This window comes from Schistocerca piceifrons, chromosome 10 (genome assembly GCF_021461385.2).
Source record: "Schistocerca piceifrons isolate TAMUIC-IGC-003096 chromosome 10, iqSchPice1.1, whole genome shotgun sequence".
Lineage (NCBI taxonomy): Eukaryota > Metazoa > Arthropoda > Insecta > Orthoptera > Acrididae > Schistocerca > Schistocerca piceifrons.
This window is the reverse complement of record NC_060147.1, coordinates 84,325,193-84,348,893: the sequence shown is the minus strand read 5'-3', so window position 1 is coordinate 84,348,893 and position 23,701 is coordinate 84,325,193. Positions and strand designations below refer to the sequence as shown.

The window sequence follows — 23,701 nt, the reverse complement described above, 5'->3', positions numbered from 1 at the left end:
GCACCAAACCAGTCTCAGGACTGAAGACCACAACAACAACATCTTAACATGGTCCGTTATTAAGTGCTACCAACGCTGTTGACACCGCAGTGTTATTTCCCAAGCTTCTTCCAACAGGATGAGACACCTACCCACCATGCTACGGAAGTCAGTTTCTGGATGAACAGTTCGGAGGCCACTGGATGGATAGGAGGGGTCCTATCTAGTGGCCCGTCGTCCCCTGATCTTGTACCTCTTTTTATCCGTGGAGCCATTTAAAGTCATCTACATCTACGTCATTGCTATTCACAATAAAGTGCCTGGCTGAGGGTTCAAAGAGCCACCTTCAAGCTGTCTCTCTACCGTTCCACTCTCGAACGGGACACGGGGAAAATGAGCACTTAAATTTTTCTGTGCGAGCCCTGATTTCTCTTATTGTATCGTGATGATCATTTCTGCCTATGTAGGTGGGTGGCAACAGAATGTTTTCGCAATCGGAGGACAAAACTGGTGATTCAAATTTCATGAGAAGATCCCATCGCAACGAAAAACGCCTTTGTTTTAATGATTGCCACTCCAATTGACGTATCATGTATGTGACACTATCTCGCCTATTTCGCGATACTACAAAACGAGCTGCACTTCTTTGTGCTTTTTCGATGTCATCCGTCAGTTAGACCTGATGCGGATCCCACACCGCACAGCAATACTCCAGAATAGGGCGGACAAGCGTAGTGTAAGCAGTCTCTTTAGTAGACCTGTTGCACGTGTTCTGCCAATGAATCGCTCTACCCACAACATTATCTATGTGATCGTTCCAATTAAGGTTATTTGTAATTGCAATCCCTAAGTATTTAGTGGAATTTACAGCCTTCAGATTTGTGTGACTTATCGCGTAATCGAAATTTAGCTGATTTCTTTTAGTACTCATGTGAATGTCACACTTTTCCTTATTCAGGGTCAATTGCCACTTTTCGCACCAATACAGATATCTTATCTAAATCATTTTGCAAGTCGTTTTGATCATCTGATGACTTTACAGGAGCGTAAATGACAGTATTATCTGCAAACAATCGACGACGGCTACTCAGATTGTCTCCTATGTCGTTAATATAGATCAGGAACAATAGAGTGCCTATAACACTTCCTTGAGGAACGCCGGATATTACTCGATGACTTTCCGTCTATTACTACGAACTGTGACCTTTCTGACAGGAAATCACGAATCCAGTCACTCAACTGAGACGATATTTCGTAGGCACGCAGTTTGGTTAGAAGACGCTTGTGAGGAACGGTGTCGAAAGCCTTCTGGAAAACTAAAACTATGGAATCAATTTGACATCCCCTATCGATAGCACTTATTACTTCATGAGTGTAAAGAGCTAATTGTGTTTCACAAGAACGATATTTTCTGAAACCGTGCTATGTGTCAATAAATCGTTTTCCTCGAGGTACCTCATAATGTTCAATTGTTTACGGGATAAAAATCAACAATATAGCCCATCTTTGTCGGCGTGTTGAGAAGGCGCGTGCCTTGATCCACAGATCCTGCAGCGTGTGCAGGAGGATTGGGAAAAAAGACCTCTGATCGTGTGTGCAGCGCAATGGTCGTCACATTGAGCGTATGCCGTTATGCCGACTCTTGACAAGTATCCTAAACTTTAACTACTACACAAATAAAGATACCTTAAAACAGATTTCAAAAGTGTATTCCCTAGAAAGAGGCAATTCAAAACGAAGTGCCACATGACCCCCTCCGATTTGAAACATATAACCCAAATCCAAGAAGCCACATGACCCCTTACAATTTGAAACATATAACCAAAATCCAAGAAGGCGGATTTCGAGTGGACCGCCACTATCGCCAGAGCTCCTATGATCTGCGCCCCCGCCTGCAGACACCCCATACCAGACGCCACTAAGATTCCTCACAAAGTTAAACTTTCATAGAGGTGTATCCAGACTTTTGCCTCACCCTCTATATTCCTAGAATCGTCAGCCAGTTCTTAAAACTTTGTTAGTAGACTTTCTCAGAATGCATCGATGTTAAAGTGTCCGCCATTTCATTTCTCAAGCATCTCTGTGGCAGTCTTCCACGGGTCAAACAAACCTGTCACCATTCGCGGTGCCCTACTTCATACACAACAATATCCCCTGTTAGTCCTATTTCGTATGGGCCCCACACACTTGAGCAGTGTTCTAGAATGTGTCGTAGGAGCGTTTTACAAGCAATCGCCTTTGTAGATTCGTTGTACTCTATCAATGAATCGAAGTCTACCATCTGCTTTACTCAATACTGGGCGTATGTCATCATTTCATTTCATACATCGACAAATGGTTCAAATGGCTCTAAGCACTATGAGACCATCTGAGGTCATCAGTCCCCTAGGACTTAGAACTACTTAAACCTAACTAACCTAAGGACATCACGTACATCCATGCCCGAGGCAGGATCCGAACCTGCGACCGTAGCAGCAGCGCGGTTCTGGACTTACAAATCATTACATCCAGGAACGAGTTAACACTACTGATTCCATCTGTAATTCACTGATATTTTAATCGTAGGAAAAGGTGTTTTTTTCGTTTAGTGAAATATACAGTTTTGCATTTCTGAACATTTAAAGCAAGTTGCCCATCTGTGTACCATTTTGAAATTTTCTTTACAGCCGACTGAATAATTGCGCACTATTTCTCGGCTGGTACTTCCCTGTAGATAACTGCATCATCTGCAAGGAGTCTGAGATCACTATTATTACCTTAATAATTATTACATAATATAGTATAATACTGTTTTATATTATTTTATACTACCAATACTAAGGTTACTACTATTCTGCCAGGTCATGAATATGCAACACAATCAACAAGGGTTCCAATACAATTCCCTGGGACATTCCTGACGTTATATAATTACAAATTAACAATTGTCGGATTTTTTTCCTTTGGTTGTAGTGTGAAATCGTGCTTCTTGGTAAATTTCTTGATTCTAGGTCAGTGAGAATTACAGGTGTTATACCGGAGCCAACGTAGCCCCTGTGGGCGGGCAACCCACATTACACCACAGAGGACGAGGTTGTCTATGCCCAAAGGCGTACCAAAAGCACCATGGTAAACACCGGCTATTTACACACAAGATAATGTAAAGAAACATGCCGAGCACTACTTCCTGCAGGGGGAGCTCGAGCCACGGCCTGCAGGAAGTATCACTACGGCGAAATCTGATTGGCTGGACACAGCTATTTGGGGGCTAAAACCTGGCCTGAAGTTCAGTGCACGCCGGATGTGTACTGCAACCGTCGAAGATTATGTCTTCGTCTCCGAATTGGACTGTTCCTAGTGTGTGAGAGTGTTACCACGAACCTTTGTGGAAAATAAGAAGTGAACTTTTGTTTGCCTCAATTAGGAGACTTTATTTTTCGTTATTGTTACCTTTCATTTGTATGTTCAGTCATCAACCTTGTGAACTTACATCAATAAAAGTTGTGTTGTGAAAAATTGCGAGTCGTCAGTCACAACAGGGATAGGTAAAATAATGTGGAAACCTGTACTTACTTGAGAATGCTTTATTAATAAGTATATGTCCGAAATACAGCTACGATTCTTCCCGGAAGTGGAATGTTGTGCCAATCTTCGATCAGAACCTCTTCTAACTCATGTAGTGACGAGGGAGGCGGAAATTTCCGGCGTGTACACTCCAATATCGCCCACGAGGGTTCGATAATGTTCAAGTCTGGGGAGTCTGCAGGCTAGGAAAGACGCTGCAGTTCAGTTGCATGCCCCTCATACCACGATTGCACTGTCCTGGCTGTGTGAATGGGTGCGTTATCGTCCTGAAATATGGCATCATTGTTGGGGAACAACATTTGAATCATGGGGTGCAATTGATCACCTAAAGTGTTCACATAACCTTTGGTTGTAATACGGCCTTCGAGAGTAATAATGGGACCATCAGAATACCATGATACCTGCCTACGACTCTTCATCCAAGATAACGCTCTGCACCCACAGTAGGTAAAAATCTTCAATCGAATCACTTATTTTATTTTATAGCTATGGACGGTTCTTTCCTCAGCAAGCTGTGGGGTGGGGTGCTCGAGAGGCAAATGCTTTCCAGAAGTAAGAAACGTAGCATCCTGATTTTCTTTACTCATGACTTTCAAGATGCCATCTCATGCTATGATTGTTGCATTGCGAACTGTGGAGAACGATTTCATCTATACAGTTCTACGACTACCCATTAGCTACAGGCTGGTAACTTACGGCCAGTTGAGCAATACTTTCTCTCTTTCGAATAATGCCGAAATAGTTGATACATACAATATAGCGGCACTTCCGAAGATTCGCATTCTACCCAGACCGCAACAAATTTGTCACTTCGTACCTGAAATTTACCTCCGCGTTCTCGCGTTTCGGCATTTGTTAGCGGAAAGTAATCTATGATAAGAGCATTTGCACTTGGCCGCTAAAGACAAAGGTACCGAGTTCTAGTCTCGGTCCGCCACACAGTTTTAATCTGCCAGGAAGTTTCATATCAGCGCACACTCCGCTGCACAGTGAAAATTTCATTCTGCAGTCATCCTCCAGGCTATGGCTAAGCCATATTTCCGCAATATCCTTTTTTCCAGAAGTACTAATCCCGCATCTTTCTGAGGAGAACTTCTGTAAAGTTTGGAAGGTAGGAGAGGAAAATACTTGCGGAAGTAAAACTGTGAGGACGAATCGCGAGTCGTGCTTGGACAGGTCAGACGGTAGAGCACTTGCCCGCGAAAGGCAAAGGTCCCGAGTTCGAGTCTCGGTCCGCCACACTGTTTTTAATCTGAAAGGAAGTTTCATATCAGCGCACACTCCGCTGCAGAGTGGATAATCGACGATAATTTCGAAATTAAAGTCCATTGATTAATGACAAAAGGAAAGTTCTAAGACGTGTTTTTGCATGATTATGGTAATATTTCTCTATTTATCGAAGTAATTTCCACGTTAGATTATGGTAACGGTACAAAAGCCCTTGATGATCTTATTTCTGGAATTCCGTTGCTTGGGAGGGAAGCCCACCGTAACGGTTCTAGGCCTTGTTTCGTCACTGTTGAAATGGATGTAATGTAATGTACTAATAGTACCTAATATAAGAGGAAGTCAAACGAAAACGATACAGACAGGAAAAAAATTGAAACTTCCTGGCAGATTAAAACTGTGTGCCGGACCGAGACTCGAACTCGAGACCTTTGCCTTTTGCGGGCAAGTACTTTACCATCTGAGCTACCCAAGGACGACTCACGACCCGTCCCCACAGCTTCAATTCTGCCAGTACCTCGTCTCCTACCTTCCAATCTTCACAGAGGCTCTTCTGCGAACATTGTAGAAAGGATATTGTGGAGACATGGCTTAGCCACAGCCTAGGGGATGTTTCTAGAATGAGATTTTCACTCTGCAGCGAAGTGTGCGCTGATATGAAACTGGATAGCTCAGATGGTAGGGCACTTGCCCGCTAAAGGCAAAGGTCCCGAGTTCGAGTCTCGGTCTGGCACACAGTTTTAATGTGCCAGGAAGTTTCATATCAGCGCACACTCCGCTGCAAAGTGAAAATTTCATCCAGGAAAAAATTGGCTAGACGCGAGTAGGCCTCCCATCTCTGAGGGTTCCGTACGAACTTTATTATGCATATAGACTTCCTGGGAATCGAGGATCTCGTCAATTTTTGCCTTTTATCGACACTGATACTGGCAAGATACCGGTATCAGGGATTCCAGGACTATCGAAAATGTTTTAATTTCAAGCTTTAAGTCGGTTAAAAACTGAAAAAATAATTGCTTTTCGTGTGATATAATTAGAAATTAAGAATTTTAGGATTTTTTTCCCTTTTCCTTGTACTGTGAAACCTTTCTTCTTTCCATATTTCGCGGTTCTATGTCAAGGGGAAGTACCCCATGGGTTTTAGTGAGCGAGTGACATAAACGGCCATACCTTTCGATTACATTGACTTAGAAGCTAATGTTTATTATACTAACGAGGGGCCATAAACCTTCGTATGCGACATACATTTGAACTGGATACGTCTGCCTCTGCCCGAGAACAAGGGGATTTAACAGACGCACGGACGGACAAATAATCTAATAAAAAATGACAAAAAAAGATGTGATATAATTACAAATTAACATTTGTCGGATTTTTTGTTATAGTGTGAAATCGTGCTTCATGGCAAACTTCATGATTCTAGGTCAGCGGGATGTACGCTGCAGGTTTCGATGAATGAGTTTGCGAGTATCGAAAATTGTGACGTAAAGGCCGTACCTTTCGATTGCAGTGACTTAGAAGCTTAACTTTTATACGTATCGAAGGGTTTATAGAAATATGTGACATAAATTTCAATTTGCTACGGCTACCCATTCCTGAGAAACAGGGTTTCGACAGTTGGACACACAGACAGAAAGACATATGAACAACAAAGTGACCCTTTAAGGTTCCCGTTTTTACCAACTGTGTTACGGAACCCTAAAAAGTAAGTAAACTGTTTACTATTTGGCAAAAAAAAAAAGGTTGAAATGGCTCTGAGCACTATGGGACTTAACATCGGAGGTCATCAGTCCCCTAGAACTCAGAACTACTTAAACCTAACTTACCTAAGGACATCACACACATCCATGCCCGAGGCTGGATTCGAACCTGCGACCGTAGCAGTCGCGCGGCCTCGGACTGAAGCGCCTAGAATCGCTCGGCTACCGCAACTGGCACTATTCCGCAAGGAGTAGCCATAACTGTTAATACATTTGTTCCACTGTGAGACAAGACAGTCAGTTTCCTCATGGTAAAATGTTTGCGGTTGACTACAGAAACATGATTGTACCCAGGTGTTCACCTCTTGGTCCGAAGCGAACCGATGGCCTCGAATGAGCTTCAGTGCTTCCTTCAACTATAGGAAACGCATGGGAGACATGGAGACTGCATGGAGGATGTGTAAGGGCTTCCCAGCGAAACTTCTAAAGCATAGTCGCAACATTTTTGCCGACATGTGGGCTCCTCTTCGGAAGAAGGGGTGTGCGCCTGGATGCAATCATATACTGAGGCGCCAAAGAAATAGGCATGCGTATTCAACAGGCAGAATACGGCGCTGCTGTCGGCAACGCCATAGACACTGGTTCCCAGGTAGATGCCGTGTTTCTTGACTTCCGCAAGGCGTTTGATACAGTTCCCCACAGTCGTTTAATGAACAAAGTACGGGAATACGGACTATCAGACCAATTGTGTGATTGGATTGAAGAGTTCCTAGATAACAGAACGCAGCATTTCATTCTCAATGGAGGGAAGTCTTCCGAAGTAAGAGTGATTTCAGGTGTGCCGCGGGGGAGTGTCGTAGGACCGTTGCTATTCACAATATACATAAATGACCTTGTGGATAACGTCGGAAGTTCACTGAGGCATTTGCGGATGATGCTGTAGTATATCAAGAGGTTGTAACAATGGAAAATTGTACTGAAATGCAGGAGGATCTGCAACGAATTGACGCATGGTGCAGGGAATGGCAATCGAATCTCAATGTAGACAAGTGTAATGCGCTGCGAATACATAGAAAGAAAGATCCTCTATCATTTAAATACAATACAGCAGGTCAGTAACTGGAAGCAGTTAATTCCATGAATTATCTGGGAGTAGGCATTAGGAGTGATATAAAATGGAATGACCATATAAAATTAATCGTCGGTAAAGCAGATGCCAGAATGAGATTCATTGGAAGAATCCTAAGGAAATGGAGTCCGAAAACAAAGGAAGTAGGTTACAGTACACTTGCTCCCCCAATGCTTGAATACTGCTCTCCGATGTGGGATCCACACCAGATAGCGTTGATAGAAAAGATAGAGAAGACACAACGGAGAGCAGTGCGCTTCGTTACAGGATCATTTAGTAATTGCGAAAGCGTTACGAAGATGATAGATTAACGCCAGTGGAAGACTCTGCAAAAGAGACGCTCAGTAGCTCGGTACGGGCTTTTGTTGAAGTTTCGAGAACATACCTTCACCGAGGAGTCAAGCAGTATATTGCTCCCTCCTACGTATATCTCGCGAAGAGACCATGATAAAATCAGAGTGATTAGAGCCCACACAGAGGCATACCGACGATTTTTCTTTCCACGAACAATACGGGACTTTAATAGAAGTGAGAACCGATAGAGGTACTCAAGCTGTCCTCCGCCACACACCGTCAGGTGGCTTGCGGAGTGTGGATGTAGATGTAGAAGTAGATAAGAATAGAAATGTCTGGCACAGTTGTTAGATCTGTTACTGCTGCTGCAGTGGCAGGTTATCGAGATGTAAGTGAGTGCGAACGTGGTGCTATAGTAGGCGCACGAGCGATGGGACACAGCATCGCCGAGGTAGCGACGAATTGTGCATTCTCCTGTACGACCATTTCACGAGTGTACCGTGAATAACATGAATCTTGCAAAACATCAAATCTCGGACATCGCTGCGTGCGAACCATTTAACGAAACATCATCGATATGGGCTTTCAGAGCCGAAGGCCCAATCGTGTACCCTTGATGACTGCACAATAGAAAGCATTACGCCTCGCCTGGGCCCTTCAACACTGACATTGGACTGTTGACGATTGGAAACGTGTTGCCTGGTCGGAAGAGTCTCTTTTCAAATTGTATCGAGCGGATGGACGTGTACAGGTGTGATGACAGCCTCATGAATCCATGGACCCTGTATGCAGGGGCTGTTCAAGCTGGTGGAGGCTCTGTAATGGTAAGGAGCGTGTGCAGTTGGAGTGATATGAGACTCGTCTGGATATGATTCTGACAAGTGACATATTGTAAGCATTGTTTTTAATCACCTGCGTCCATTCATGCCCATTGTGCATTCCGACGGACTTGGGCAATTCCAGCAGGACATGTCCTGAATTGCTACAGAGTGGCTCCAGGAACATTTTTCTGAATTTAAACACTTCCGCTGGGCACCAAACTCCACAGACATGTACACCGAGGAGTGGGACAATCTGGACCAACAGTGCCTTGATGAACTTGTGGATAGTATGCCACGACGAATACAGGCATGCATCAATGCTGCTGTGTATGAGAGGTAGCGGTGCATACAGGAAACTGGACCACCACCTCTGAATGTCTCGCTATATGGTGGTACAACACGCAATCTGTGGTTTTCATGAGCAATAAAAAGGGCGGAAATATTTATCATATTGATCTCTATTCCAGTTTTCTGTACAGGTTCCGGAAGTCTCGGAACCGAGGTGATGCAAAACTTTTTATGATGTGTGTATATCTCCGTCTGTATCACTAACTCATTTTTCCTCCACCGGCTGATGGATTGAACAATAGGGCAGTCTATATTGTTGCATACTACATGCACCTTTTGACGCACTCTGCTGACGGTGCCACGTTGTGCTGTTATCGCCATTTAACGAGTGGCCTCTTATTCATAGTCCCGTAATCCGTTACTGTTCTCAAATGAAATGCATGAATGAAATGGTTCAAACGGCTCTGAGCACTATGGGACTCAACATCTTAGGTCATAAGTCCCCTAGAACTTAGAACTACTTAAACCTAACTAACCTAAGGACATCACACACACCCATGCCCGGGGCACGATTCGAACCTGCGACCGTAGCAGCGTCGCGGTTCCGGACTGCAGCGCCAGAACCGCACGGCCACCGCGGCCGGCTGCATGAATGAGTTTGGTTATAAAAAAGTGTACTATCGGACGAAACGTGTAACACTTTTTGAGAACGCCACTTATGTCCTACATTGCATCCTACGCTGATGATATTTCAATATCGACGATAACGTACACTCCGTCCACAGGTCAGGGCGGGCCCAGCAGTAACGACCGACCGACACAGCCTGGGGGATATTTCCAGAATGAAATATTCACTTTTCAGCGGAGTGTGCGCTGATATGAAACTTTCTGAAAGTTTAAAACTGTGTGCTGGACCGAGACTCGAACTCGGGACCTATGCCTTTCGCGGGCTAGTGCTCTGCCTACTGAGCTGTTGTGGCCACATGTAATTTCACGCAGTGGGGAATGGCAAAACAGGGGCACGCCGGCGACCGAGGCATTGCGAAATAAGAACGCACAGATAGCTTTGCTGACAGCAACAGTTTACCAACAGACTGACGCAAGGACGCACACAGACCGAGCGCCGAGTGAAGCCTGGAGAGTTCTGAGTAAGGAGAAGTGAGGCCAGCACGCTGAGTTACGCTACAATATACTGCGGGAGTAATAACAAAAAACTACCACCGAGGGTAAAAAAGTCCTCCTGCCGGATGTAAATAGTGGAGCGCAGGCAGCAACAGACAGAAGCCATTAGCAGTTCGGATGTGAGGACGACGCGGTCCGTGTCCGAATGTTCAATCTTCTTAGGTGACGATTTCAGAAGTCTGTTCCAGCTCACAGGAGTCATCCGTTCGCCGCCAGATGTCAACTTCAGCTCTGGAGATCGGCCCGAGTTCGGTCGGCACCATGGCTGAGTAAGTACAGCGAGAACTTCCACCAGGACCGGCCGCAGCGCGGTCTCGGTCACAGGCGCTGCCGGGGACTGACGCCCGGACCTCACGGCAACCCAGCCCCGCGGCGCGTGGTCTGTCCACGACGGGACCCCGCGGACATCGCGACTGACGGCTTCCCAGCCGCCGGTGCAGCGGGCGTCGGCAGCTGACCTCACGGAGACGCGGCTCCGTGGGCGTCTCGTACTGCAGCGCCGAGCAGCGACGAGTTCACCTCAACCACAGGGCATCCTGGCTTCAGCGGAGCACTGCTGGCCTGAGGCTCCCGAGTGCGATCAGCGGCGCGCGTTGTGCGCATTGTCGGAGAATCTACACACCAGCAGCCAGGCAGCAGGGCTGGGCAGCGACGACGAGGGAGAAATTGTAAAGGAAGTTCAATAAATAATTGTAAAACTCCACGCCGTCTCAGTCATTGGCGCAGCCACTGTGTCTGCTGCTCACAAGTGGTGCAGAAGCCGTAACGGAGCTATCGAAGCAGACAAATGTGTGTGTGTGTGTTCATTCTAATCGTTCTAGACGTGCTTTTACCTCCCCTGAATTGCGTCTGAGGGACACCATTCTTCCTTTTAGAGACACTGTGAGGTTCCTGGGCCTCACTTTTGATTCCAAGTTGTCGTGGTTGCCGCACCTTAAAGACCTCAAGGTGCGGGCCCTGAAGGCGCTGAATATTTTGAAGTGTCTGAGCCATCGGTCCTGGGGAGCAGATCGGGCGTGTCTGCTGCAGTTTTATAGGACATTCTTCCGGTCGCGTCTTGACTATGGATGCACTGTGTATGGGTCAGCGAGGCCTTCGTATCTGAAGATTCTTGACGCAGTACACCATGAGGGTATCAGGCTGGCCACTGGTGCCTTCCGTACCAGTCCCATCCCCAGCCTGTGTGCTGAGGCAGGGGAACCGCCGCTCGCCATCCGGCGGAAACTCCTCATGGTGCGACGGGTGTGTCAATTCCTTCCCTGTCCTACCTCCCCTGCATACCCTACTGTTGCCCGACCGTCTATGGAACGTCTCTTTTCCAGTCGTCCAAGGGCAACGAGACCATTTGGGATTCGTGCCAAGCATTTGCTTGAGTCCCTTGGTGTGGAGCGTGTGGCACCCCAACTCCAGAGTTTTACCCGCCTGCCTCCCTGGTTGCTCCAGAGGCCCAGCGTCCTTTCAGACTTGTCAGAGTACCGGAGAAGCTTGTAACGCTACCATCCTGCTCGGACGTACGTTAGCTCTATAAAGCCTGTACTGTAATAAGTTCACGGGCTTCACCTTATAAACAAGGATTTTAGTACATAAGTTGACCGCGTGTACCTAATAGAAGCAAGATCGGACTTGTACTCAGTCAATAACTACAGTGATGAATCAAGCAAAAGCAAAGTATAATCACTCTTTCGCATGGACAAGAAGTACACACAGTAGATGCTACCTATAATTAATAATTCGGTCGCCAGCCTACTTAGGCAATGAGTGAGTTTTTCCTTGTACAAGTGGGTGCATGTACAAGCGTAGTAACACGTAGTAATGATGCGTTATATGGCAAAGTTTGGAACCAGAAAAATCCACTGAACTAAAGTTTTCTCTTTTTGTACTAATTTGGACGAGCTAAATTTACACAACACCACACAGTAATGATTACTACGAACTGCATTTTGTATGTTGAGCAGACTGAAATCGGGCATAGATTGCCCTAGCATCGACAATCTTGAAAGTACACACACAATATCACTATTAATGATGGAAAAACACTAATACACTTAGGATTAATATAGAATTTAGCTTTACTGGTCAAATCTGATCAACACATTTCAAGGTTTGAAAGAATGGACAAGAGAAGGGGGGGGGGGGCCCTGAAACTGTTATGGTCGTTAAACTGAAACTATTAAGTACTGCAGGCAAATTAACACTCAAAATTATCAATCTATGGATAACTACTCTTTTGTCTTACTTCTGAATAATTTAACTGTCATTATTTCTGTCTCAAATTAATTAAATAACATCGCTAACTCAATTCAAAAAACTCTCTTCCAATTTAGTCATGTTTTTGTTCTTTACCAACATTTGCAATAACACACAGAACTTTAGACTCCTTTATGGCATAGATTAATCTGCTGATAATTTTTATTAACACTAACATTAAACTTTCAGTTCAGGATACTCGGGTTGCACAATACGAGGTAAGGACCCTGTCTAGGTCAGTGATCAGGATAAGTCACGGCTAAGGCAATGCTGGTAAAAGTCACGTTATTATTGAACAGTCAGAAACATTTTCGACACTGGTCCACACAGATACACTTCTAAAGATGAAATAAATGTTTGACCTGTGCAAGTCTGTGCGGCGGATGGCGGGCAGCGAGATAGCGAGAAGCACGGCACACATGCAAGCACGGCTAAGGCTCTCACTGCAGCGGCACTTTCCTTCTTCTTAGCGTCGTTATCTTTCCAACTTTGTGTCTCAGAATATAGCCATGCTAAGTAGTCGTCGGAATCGGTTCATCCGAGGCTCAATGGAATCCACTTTTCCTGGGTAGCCTCCTCGGTACAGTACGTGTACTTCCGAACGATGCCCAACTCCGACTGTTGCTCGCCTCCGACTGTAATACTGTGTCCGTTGTGCCGAACCGCGCCAGTGTGCGTTTTCCCGCCTCGCCTGCCTCCACCTTTTCCCGCTCCCCTACAGGTAGGGTATTCACCACAGGTTTTCTACTTCACATATCCTAATGCATTACCTACGTATGGACCAAGTGTATAAATTACAATTTTCACATCTTACAATAGTTTTAACATTAATTACACTTCCTTTTGATTACCACATTATTTGAAATCTAACATAAATAATAATATTCATTTCAAAAGTTACTCACAGTTTCTTTAACATAACGAAACGAACCGAAAAAGAAGTTCAAAACATTGCTTACATTAATTTATCTAAATTCATAAATAAAAAAATTATTATATGTACAGTTGTCGTTACAAGCTGCACTCCTGCGTTTGTTTTTACCTCCTTATTTTACGATATTTTAAACCAGCACGCCGACCATGTACCAGTATTTACGGATGGCTCCAAACAGGGGGACTCTGTTGGTTGTGCTGTTGTTTTCCCTGATCGAGTCGTCAAGTTACGGCTTCCTGCAGCGTTTACCATCTTTGATGCCGAATTGTTTGCGATCTTGCGGGCATTGGAGCAGATGAGATGTGTTCCCAGTCTTAAGTTTGTCATCTGTTCTGACTCCCTGAGTGCCCTTCAGGCCATGCAACACTTGTACCCAGCGGATACGGTCGTCCAGAACATCCACGATGCCCTACTCCACCTGCAACGGCAGGGGAAGGAGGTTTCTTTGTGCTGGGTGCCGGGGCACGTGGGTATTAGGGGAAACGAACTGGCGGATGTGGCTGCCAAAGATGCATGTTCCCTCCCTCACGTTGTTGAATGTGCCGTCCCCCTCCATGCTGTTACCTCACTTTTGCGTTTTCGCGTTATGCGTCAGTGGGAAGAGGAGTGGCTGGCAGTCGGTGTAAATAAGCTGCGTCTGGTCAAGGCCACCACGCGGCCATGGCGTACGTCCTACCAGTCATGCAGGCGGGATGAGGTTCTCCTCACTCGCCTCCGCATCGGGCACAGTCCCTTAACGCACGGTTCTTTACTCCGGCGGGAGGACCCCCCAATCTGCAGTGCTTGTGGCGTCCGGATTACTGTCCGCCACATTTTACTTGACTGTCCTTTATTCTCTGACCAGAGGGCGGTGGTTTCCTTGCCACCGGATTTGCCCTCTATTTTGCAAGACGACGCAACGTCTGTGGTTAAGGTCTTACGGTTTTGTGTCCTGTCCAATTTGTTGCCTCGGATTTTAGGGAGAGGATTTTAATGTGCTGCTGGGTGACTGGCTCACCCAGGCTTTAGGTAAGAGGTCCGCCAGTCACGATTACCTACTTGTTTCACTTCGATTGCTGTTCTCTTTTCCTTGCGTTTCCTTTCCTTTTTTAGTGCGTTTCTTCTCCTCTTGTTTTGCCTCTGTATGTGAGGATTTGTAACTACGTCAGGTCTGTGTCTTTTAGCCGTTCTCCTTGTTCGCTGTCCGTCTTCGTCCCTTCACCGCATGTCTTCCTGTTTCTATGCGTTTGGGCGCTGATGACCACGCTGTTTAGCGCCCGAAAACCCCAAACCAAACACACACACTATCGAAGCACCACTCACGACAAAGCCATGTCTCCGAAATATCCTTTTTTCCAAGAGTGCTAGTTATGCAAGTTTCGCAGGAGAGCTTCTGTGAAGTTTGGGAGACGAGGTACTTGCGGAAGTAAAGCTTTGAGGACGGGCCGTCAGTCGTACTTGGATAGCTCAGTTGGTAGAGCGCTTGCCCGTGAAAGGCAAAGGTTCCGAGTTCGAGTCTCGGTCCGGCACACAATTTTAATCCGCCAGGAAGTTTCAGCACTAATGTACTCTGGTGGCTGTCCTACGAGTCACAGGCAATTGCAACTCTCAACATTTACACACTCGCCGACGCTGTGTACGTGTTTGTTGCTTTGTTGACATCTGGACGTATCTTCTGGGTGTCATCTTGGAAAATCGGGTTTTCTGGCGGTGATCCGCACGATATTTCGATTGCGTAACTGGCAGTCTTCATCATGTGGTTGTTCAGGGAAGAAGTGCGACGCGAATTACCGGCAGAAATACCGATTTTCCCAGATGACAACGCCTCGTCGGGAAAACCTGAAGACCTATGTCTTCTGGATGTTGCGCTTTTTTTGTCCACACAGTGCTGTTGTTGCTATGACCTTCATCTTCGAATAACTACTGCAACCCGCACCCTTCTGAATCTGCCTACTGTATTCATCTTTTGGTCTCCCTCTATGATTTTTACCGCGCCCCCTCCCCTCACTGCCCCCCAATACTAAACTGATGATCCCTCGATATCTCAGAATGTGTTCTGTCAAAAGATCCCTTCTTCTAATCAAGTTGTGGCACAGATTTCATGTATCCCCAGTTCTAGTTAGTATCTCCTCATTATTTACGTGATCTGTCCATCTAATTTTCAGCATTCATTTGTAGCACCACATCCAAAAAGCTATTACTCCCTTGTTGTTTAAACTATTTATAATCTACGTTTCAATTCCATACATGGCAACGCTTCCGACAAATACCTTCAGAAAGACTTCCTAACACATAAATCTATATTCGATGTTAACAAATTTCACTTCCTCAGAAATGATTTTCTTGCCAATCTACAATTTCGGATCCTCTCTACTTTGGCCATCATCAGTTATTTCGCTGCCAAAATAGTAAAACGTATCCCTCATCGAATTCCGTCAGCATCACCTGATATGATTCGACTACATTCCGACGGCTGGAGTATCCGAGAGGTTCTAGGCGCTTCAGTCTGGAACCGTGCGACCGCTACGGTCGCAGGTTCGAATCCTGCCTCGGGCATGGATGTGTGTGGTGTCCTTAGGTTAGTTAGGTTTAAGTAGTTCTAAGGTCTAGGGGACTGATAACCTCAGATGTTAAGTCCATAGTGCTCAGAGCCATTTGAATCATTATTGACTACATTCCATTATCCTTATTTTGATGTTCTTGATGTTCATCTTATATCCTCCTTTCAAGACATTGTCCATTCCGTTTAGCTGCTCTCTTCCAGTTCCTTCGCTGTATCTGACAGAGTTACAGTGCCATCTGCAAACCTCAAAGTTTCTATTTTTGCTCCCTGAACTTTAATTCCTACTCCGAATTTTTCTTTGGTTTCCTTTACTGCTCGCTCAGTGTACAGATTGAATTACATGGGGGATAGGCTACAACCCTGTCTCGCCCCTTCTCATCCACTGTTTTCCTTTCATATCCCTCGACTCTTATAAGTGCCATCTGGCTTCTAAACAAGTTGTAAATAGCCTGTCGCTGGCTGTATCTTAGCCCTGCTACCTTCAGAACATCAGAAAGAGTGGTCCAGTCAACGTTGTCAAAATCTTTCTCTAAGTACACATTTTGTATAAATGTAGGCTTGCTTTTCCTTAACCTGTCTTATAAGTTAAAACTTAGGGTCGGTATTGTCTCCAGTGTTCCTACGTTCCTCTGGAGTCCAAACTGATCTCTCCCAACGTCAGCTTCTACCAGTGTTTCCATCCTTTTGCAACAACGAATCACGTAGTGTGTGTGGCTTGACTTAGTGTGTATCCATCTGTTATTGTGTTAGAAGTTTCGGCTACTGTGTACTGTGGGGATACAATTAGTAGGGCACGTAGAGTAGCTTCACACCTTCGTAATAAAAAGATTTAACAAAGTGTCAAGTTGGTTTACAGAAAGGTTTTTCAACGAAAAATGCTATATATGCACTACTGGCCATTAATATTGCTACGCCAAGAAGAAATTTGGATGATAAACGGGTATTCATTGGACAAATATATTATACTACAACTGACATGTGATTACATTTTCACGCAATTTGGGTGGATAGATCCGGAGATATCAGTACCGAGAACAACCACCTCTGGCCGTAATAACGGCCTTGATACGCCTAGGCATTGAGTCAAACATAGCTTGGATGGCGTGTACAGGTACAGCTGCCCATGCAGCTTCAACACGATACCACCATTCATCAAGAGTAGCAACTGGCGCATTGTGATGAGCCAGTTGCTCGGCCACCATTGACTAGAGTTTTCAATTGGTGAGAGATCTGGAGAATGTGCTGTCCAGGGCAGCAGTCGAACATTTTTTGTATCCAGAAAGGCCCATACAGGACCTGCAATATGCGGTCGTGCATTATCCTACTGAAATATAGGGTTTCGCAGGGATCGAATGAAGGGTAGAGCCACGGGTCGTAACACAGCTGAAATGTAACGTCCACTGTTCAAAGTGCCGACAATGCGAACGAGAGGTGACCGAGACGTGTAACCAATGGCACCCCATCTGTTGACTCAGGGATCGAGACGTGGGTGCACGATCCGTTACAGTCATGTGGATAAGATGCCTGTCTACATCTACATCTACGTACATAATCCCCAATCCACCATACGGTGCGTGGCGGAGGGTACCTCGTACCACAACTAGCATCTTCTCTCCCCGTTCCACTCCCAAACAGAACGAGGGAAAAATGACTGCCTATATGCCTCTGTACGAGCCCTAATCTCTCTTATCTTTGTGGTCTTTCTGCGTAATATAAGTTGGCGGCAATAAAATTGTACTGCAGTCAGCCTGAAATGCTGGTTCTCTAAATTTCCTCAGTAGCGATTCACGAAAAGAACGCCTCCTTTCCTCCAGAGACTCCCACCCGAGTTCCTGAAGCATTTCCGTAACACTCGCGTGATGATCAAACCTACCAGTAACAAATCTAGCAGCCCGCGTCTAAATTGCTTCTATGTCCTCCCTCAATGCGACCTGATAGGGATCCCAAACGCTCGAGCAGTACTCAAGAATAGGTCGTATTAGTGTTTTATAAACGGTCTCCTTGACAGATAAACCACATCTTCCCAAAATCCTACCAATGAACCGAAGACGACTATCCGCATTCCCCACAACTGCCATTACATGCTTGTCCCACTTCATATCGCTCTGCAGTGTTACGCCCAAATATTTAATCGACGTGACTGTGTCAAGTGCTACACTACTAATGGAGTATTCAAACATTACAGGATTCTTTTTCGTATTCATCTGCAATAATTTGCATTTATCTACATTTAGAGGTAGCTGCCATTCATTACACCAATCACAAATCCTGTACAAGTCGTCTTGTATCCTCCTACAGTCACTCAACGACGACACCTTCCCGTACACCACAGCATCATCAGCAAACAGCCGCACATTGCTATCCACCCTATCCAAAAGATCATTTATGTAGATAGAAAACAACAGCGGACCTACCACACTTCCCTGGGACACTCCAGATGATACCCTCACCTCCGATGAACACTCACCATCGAGGACAACGGACTGGGTTCTATTACTTAAGAACTCGTCTCGACTGCTAGTGATGCGAGGCCGTAGGGATCCAGCACGGCGTTCCGTCTTACCCTCCTGAACCCACCGATTCAATATTCTGCTAACAGTCATTGGATCTCGACCAACGCGAGCAGCAATGTCGCGATACGATAAACCGCAATCGCGATAGGCTACAATCCGACCTTAATCAAAGTCGGAAACGTGATGGTGCGCATTTGTCCTCCTTACACGAGGCATCACAACAACGTTTCACCAGGCAATGCCGGTCAACTGCTGTTTGTGTATGAGAAATCGGTTAGATACTTTCCTCATGTCAGCACGTTGTAGGTGTCGCCACCGGCGCCAACCTTGTGTGAATGCTCTGAAAAGCTAATCATTTGCATATCACAGCATCTTATTCCTGTCGCGTCTATAGCACGTCATCTTCGTGGTGTAGCAATTTAAATGGCCAGTAGTGTAGTAAGTGGGTAATTTCCCCAACATCCACAAAAAAAAACTAAAAATATTAAGTGTCATGTAACATTTTGTGTAATGTAATATCTTGTATAGACACCTTTTATTAACCTGACACGTTCCACAGCATTAGAAGTGTCGTATTCATGATCTATGGAACAAGTACTAATCTAATCTAATCTAAACGTTAGATATGCGGGCCATTAACGGGAACACCATTTTCACACGTGGGCTGCTGCAGAGAATTGAGAACGGCGCCGCGCCGCTTAGCACGTTCGTGGGCGGGGGACCGCCACTTGTCGCCGGCTGTTGTCTGGCGATCAGCAGGCGGGACGGGTTTTTAATCTCGCCAGTGCTAAATGAGCGCCAATGTCCCGATATTAATCCGCCGGCGGGAGGCGGGAATCTGCATCGCTGGCTGACTGCCTTTTGTTCCGCGGAGGCGGCGGCGACGACGGGGAGGCATTATACAGCCAACTCTGGGGCCTGCCAGATGGAGGAGGGTGGAGCAGTTCCAGGCTCTCCACTCCAGCGTGGCCAGTTACTGCCAGCGGTGCGTGCTAATCACCTGCCACAACACGATGCAACGGTGTGTATTCCTACACTGAGATGAAAAAAGACACAGGATACCTCCACCGCGCGGGATTAGCCGAGCGGTCTAGGGCGCTGCGGTCATAGACTGTGCGGCTGGTCCCGCGGAGGTTCGAGTCCTCCCTCGGGCATGGGTGTGTGTGTTTGTCCTTTGGATAATTTAGGTTAAGTAGTGTGTAAGCTTAGGGACTGATGATCTTAGCAGTTAAGTCCCATATGATTTCGCACACATTTGAAAATTTTTGAACAGGATACCTCCTAGTATACACGGTGGTACATAGACAGTGACCAGGCCAAATATCTCACGAAATAAGCGTCCAACGAAAAAACTACAAAGAACGAAACTTGTCTAGCTCGAAGGGGGAAACCAGATGACGCTATGGTTGGCCCGCTAGATGGCGCTGCCATAAGTCAAACGGATATCAACTGCATTTTTTTAAAATAGGAGCGCCCATTTTTTATTACTTATTCGTGTAGTACATAAAGAAATATGAGTTTTAGTTGGACCACTTTTTTCGCTTTGTGATAGATGGCGGTGTAATAGTGACAAACGTATGGCACACAATTTTAGACGAACAGTTGGTAACAGGTAGGTCTTTTAAATTGAAATACAGAACGTAGGTACGTTTTAACACCCCCACCCTTAAGTACCTTGGCGTCACCCTCGACCGTCGCCTCTCCTGGACCCCTCATCTCCGGACAACCCAAGCCAAGGCACGTTCCCGACTCTGTCTCCTCAAGCTTCTTTCCGGCCGTACGTGGGGTCTGGACCCCTGCACCATCCTCCACACCTATAAATCCCTCATCCGTCCTATCCTTTGTTACGCCCATCCAGCCTGGATCTCCGCTCCCCCTACCTTTCATAAATCCCTTCAAATCCTTGAACGCCATGCTCTCCGCCTCACCTATCGCATCCGTCTCTCCTGCCCCACGCGGATCCTGTACGATCTCATTCCGTTCCCCCACCTCCTCCTTTTCCTTGAAAGGTTACAGATCCTGTACACCTCCCGTAAACTCGATCCTCCTCACCCGCTTGTCTCGCCCATCCTCTCCCACCCCCGCCCACTGCTGCGCCTGTATTCCCACGTCCCACCCAGTCTCCATCTCTCCACCCTCCTTAGCCTCTCCCAAGGTGGCTTCCGCCAGCTCCCCCTCCCTGATGATGTCCTCCTCCCTGACATCTACCCCTCCTATCAACTTTGATCCTCCCCTCCCACTTCCTGTGTCTCTTCCTTTGGGCCCCCTCCCTCCCTTCTCTCTCCTTTTCCCCCCATCCCCCCTTCCTCCACCCCTCTTCCACCGGGCTTCCCCTCCCCCTCCTCCCTTCCCCCTATCTCCCCTGCCCTTGGCATCTCTACTGTTCCCTCTCCCTCCCCCACCCCCCTCCTCCTCTCTTGGCAGGTCCCTGGACTCGTACACGCTCAGTGAACATTCGCGCGCCGGAGATCATCTCCTTGTGTTTCCCGTGCGTGACGTCGTTTTGTGTTTAGTGTTCTTTCGCCGTCACGCCACCACTGTTCACGTGTGCCGCCGCAGTCATCCGTGTTATGTGCGCCGTGTCAACAACTGTTAGTGTTTTTTTCTCGTCCAGCGTGAACGACTTCATGTTTATTGTTTTTCGTATCTACATTTTTTGCCCGCCGTTTTTATTGTATTATCTGTGCCACATATGTGTCATATTATTGTATCACTCAAGGGTGAAGAGCAGCGTAATATGCTGCTGACAGCCCGCCTTGTATGAGGTGATTAAAATTACAATAAAGAAAAAACAATACGTTTGAACATTTTATTTCGGTTGATCCAATGTGATACATGTACCTTTGTGAACTTATCATTTCTGAGAACGCATGTTACAGCGTGATTACCTGTAAATACCACATTAATGCACTAAATGCTCAAAATGATGTCCGTCAACCTCAATACATTTGGCAATACGTGTAACGACATCCCTCTCAACAGCGAGTAATTCGCCTTCCGTAATGTTCGCACATGCATTGACAATGCACTGACGCATGTTGTCAGGCGTTGTCGGTGGATCACGATACCAAATCTGGGGACGTCAGACCCGGTAAACGTGCGGGCCACGGTATGGTGCTTCGACGACCAATCCACCTGTCATGAAGTATGCTATTCAATACCGCTTCAATCGCACGCGAGCTATGCGCCGAACATCCATCATGTTTGAAGTACATCGCCATTCTGTCATGCAGTGAAACATCTTGTAGTAACATCGGTAGAACATTACGTAGGAAATCAGCACACATTGCACCACTTAGATTGCCATCGATAAAATGGGGGCCAATTATCTATCCTCCCATAATGCCACACCATACATTAACCCGCCCAGGTCGCTGATGTTCCACGTGTCGCAGCCATCGTGGATTTTCCGTTGCCCAATAGTGCATATTATGCCGATTTTCGTTACCGCTATTGGTGAATGACGCTTCGTCGCTAAACAGAACGCATGCAAAAAATCTGTCATCATCCCGTATTTTCTATTGTGCCCAGTGACAGAACTGTACACGACGTTCAAAGCCGTCGCCTTGCGAATCCCTGGTGCATAGAAATATGGTACGGGTTCAATGGATGTTGATGTAGCATTCTCAACAACGACGTTATTGAGATTCCCGATTCTCGCGCAATTTGTCTGCAAATGATGTGCGGATTAGCCACGACAGCAGCTAAAACACCTACTTGGGCATCATCATTTGTTGCAGGTCGTGGTTCACGTCACACATGTGGCTGAACGTTTCCTGTTTCCTTAAATAACGTAACTACCTGGCGAACGGTCCGGAGAGTTGGGTGATGTCGTCCAGGATACCGAACAGCATACATAGCACACGCCCGTTGGGCATTTTGATCACAATAGCCATACACCAACACGATATCGACCTTTTCCGCAATTGGTAAACGGTCCATTTTAACACGGGTAATGTACCACGAAGCAAATACCGTCCGCACTGGCGCAATTTTACGTGATATCACATACGTTTGCGAGTATTACAGTGCCATCTATCACAATGCGAAAAAAGTGGTCCAACTGAAACATTCATATTTATTTATGTACTATACTAACATATAATAAAAAATGGGGGATCGTATTTTTAAAAAATGCAGTTGATATCCATTTGACCTATGGCAGCGCCATATAGCGAGTCAATCATAGCGCCATCTGGTTTCTCCCTTCAAGCTAGACGAGTTTCGTTCTTTGTAGTTTTTTCGTTTGACGCTTATTTTGTGAGATATTTTGACCGGTCACTATCAATGGACCACCCTGTAGTGGGGGATCTCGTTTTGCCTAGTGTAGTGCAGCAACTCGACGTAGCATTGACTCCACAAGTCGTTCAAGTCCCCAGCCGAAACACTGAGCCACTCTACCAGTGTGATGACAATGAGGTTCCATACTCCGAGGAGCGTAGGGGACGATGCGGGAGACCCGCACCGCCGTATTAGGCAAGGTCCTAGCGGAGGTGGTTTGCCGTTGCCTTCCTCCGACCGTAATGGGGATGAATGATGATGATGATGATGATGATGATGATGAAGACGACACAACAACACCCAGTCATCTCGAAGCAGGGAAAATCCCTGACCCCGCCGGGAATCGAACCTGGGACCCCGTGCGCGGGAAGCGAGAAACTCTACCTGTATAGCAGACCAGAATTGCGAAAGAGTTGCCAGTGCAGGATTTTGCAGACGAAATGACCGCTCGATTATGTCCCAAGTCGGGCGATCTGCGTGACCAAATCATTCGCTCGAATTGTCTAGAATGTTTTTCAAACCAATCACGAACAATTGTGCCCGGTGATAAGGCTCAATTTCATCCATAACAGCTCCATCTTCCATTCCATGCAAACGCAGCCCAGCACAGTGCCCTGTTAATCAATATTCTGGGATATGGCAGGAATGATCATTTGAAACAAAAAAAAGTCAAGTAAAGATGAGCTGTAAAACGCATACCTTAAGAGCTATGCGCAATTCTTGATCTTCGATACTGTGACACAAATCACTTCTACTGCAAGCTCTTTTCTTTCCATATTTTGGGAAGTGGTAGTATGGAACAAAAAAAGAAAAAAAGTCCAGTAAACTTGTGCTCTAAAATACATACCTTAAGAGCTATGGGCACTTGTTCATTTTCATTCCGTGGAAACACGACTCTTCTAATGAACAAGTACTCGTAACTTTTAAGGTAAGCATTTTAGAGTACATTTTTTTTTCTTGTTTTGGTCCATACTACCGCTGCCCAAAAACGTAGAAAGCA

General features: G+C 46.1%; 1 protein-coding gene across 1 annotated transcript in view; it reads right to left on the bottom strand.

Moving 5' to 3' along the window:
- Positions 1–23,701, bottom strand: part of LOC124718973 (unconventional myosin-Ia) — a 784,983-nt gene that overhangs the window by 309,986 nt on the left and 451,296 nt on the right.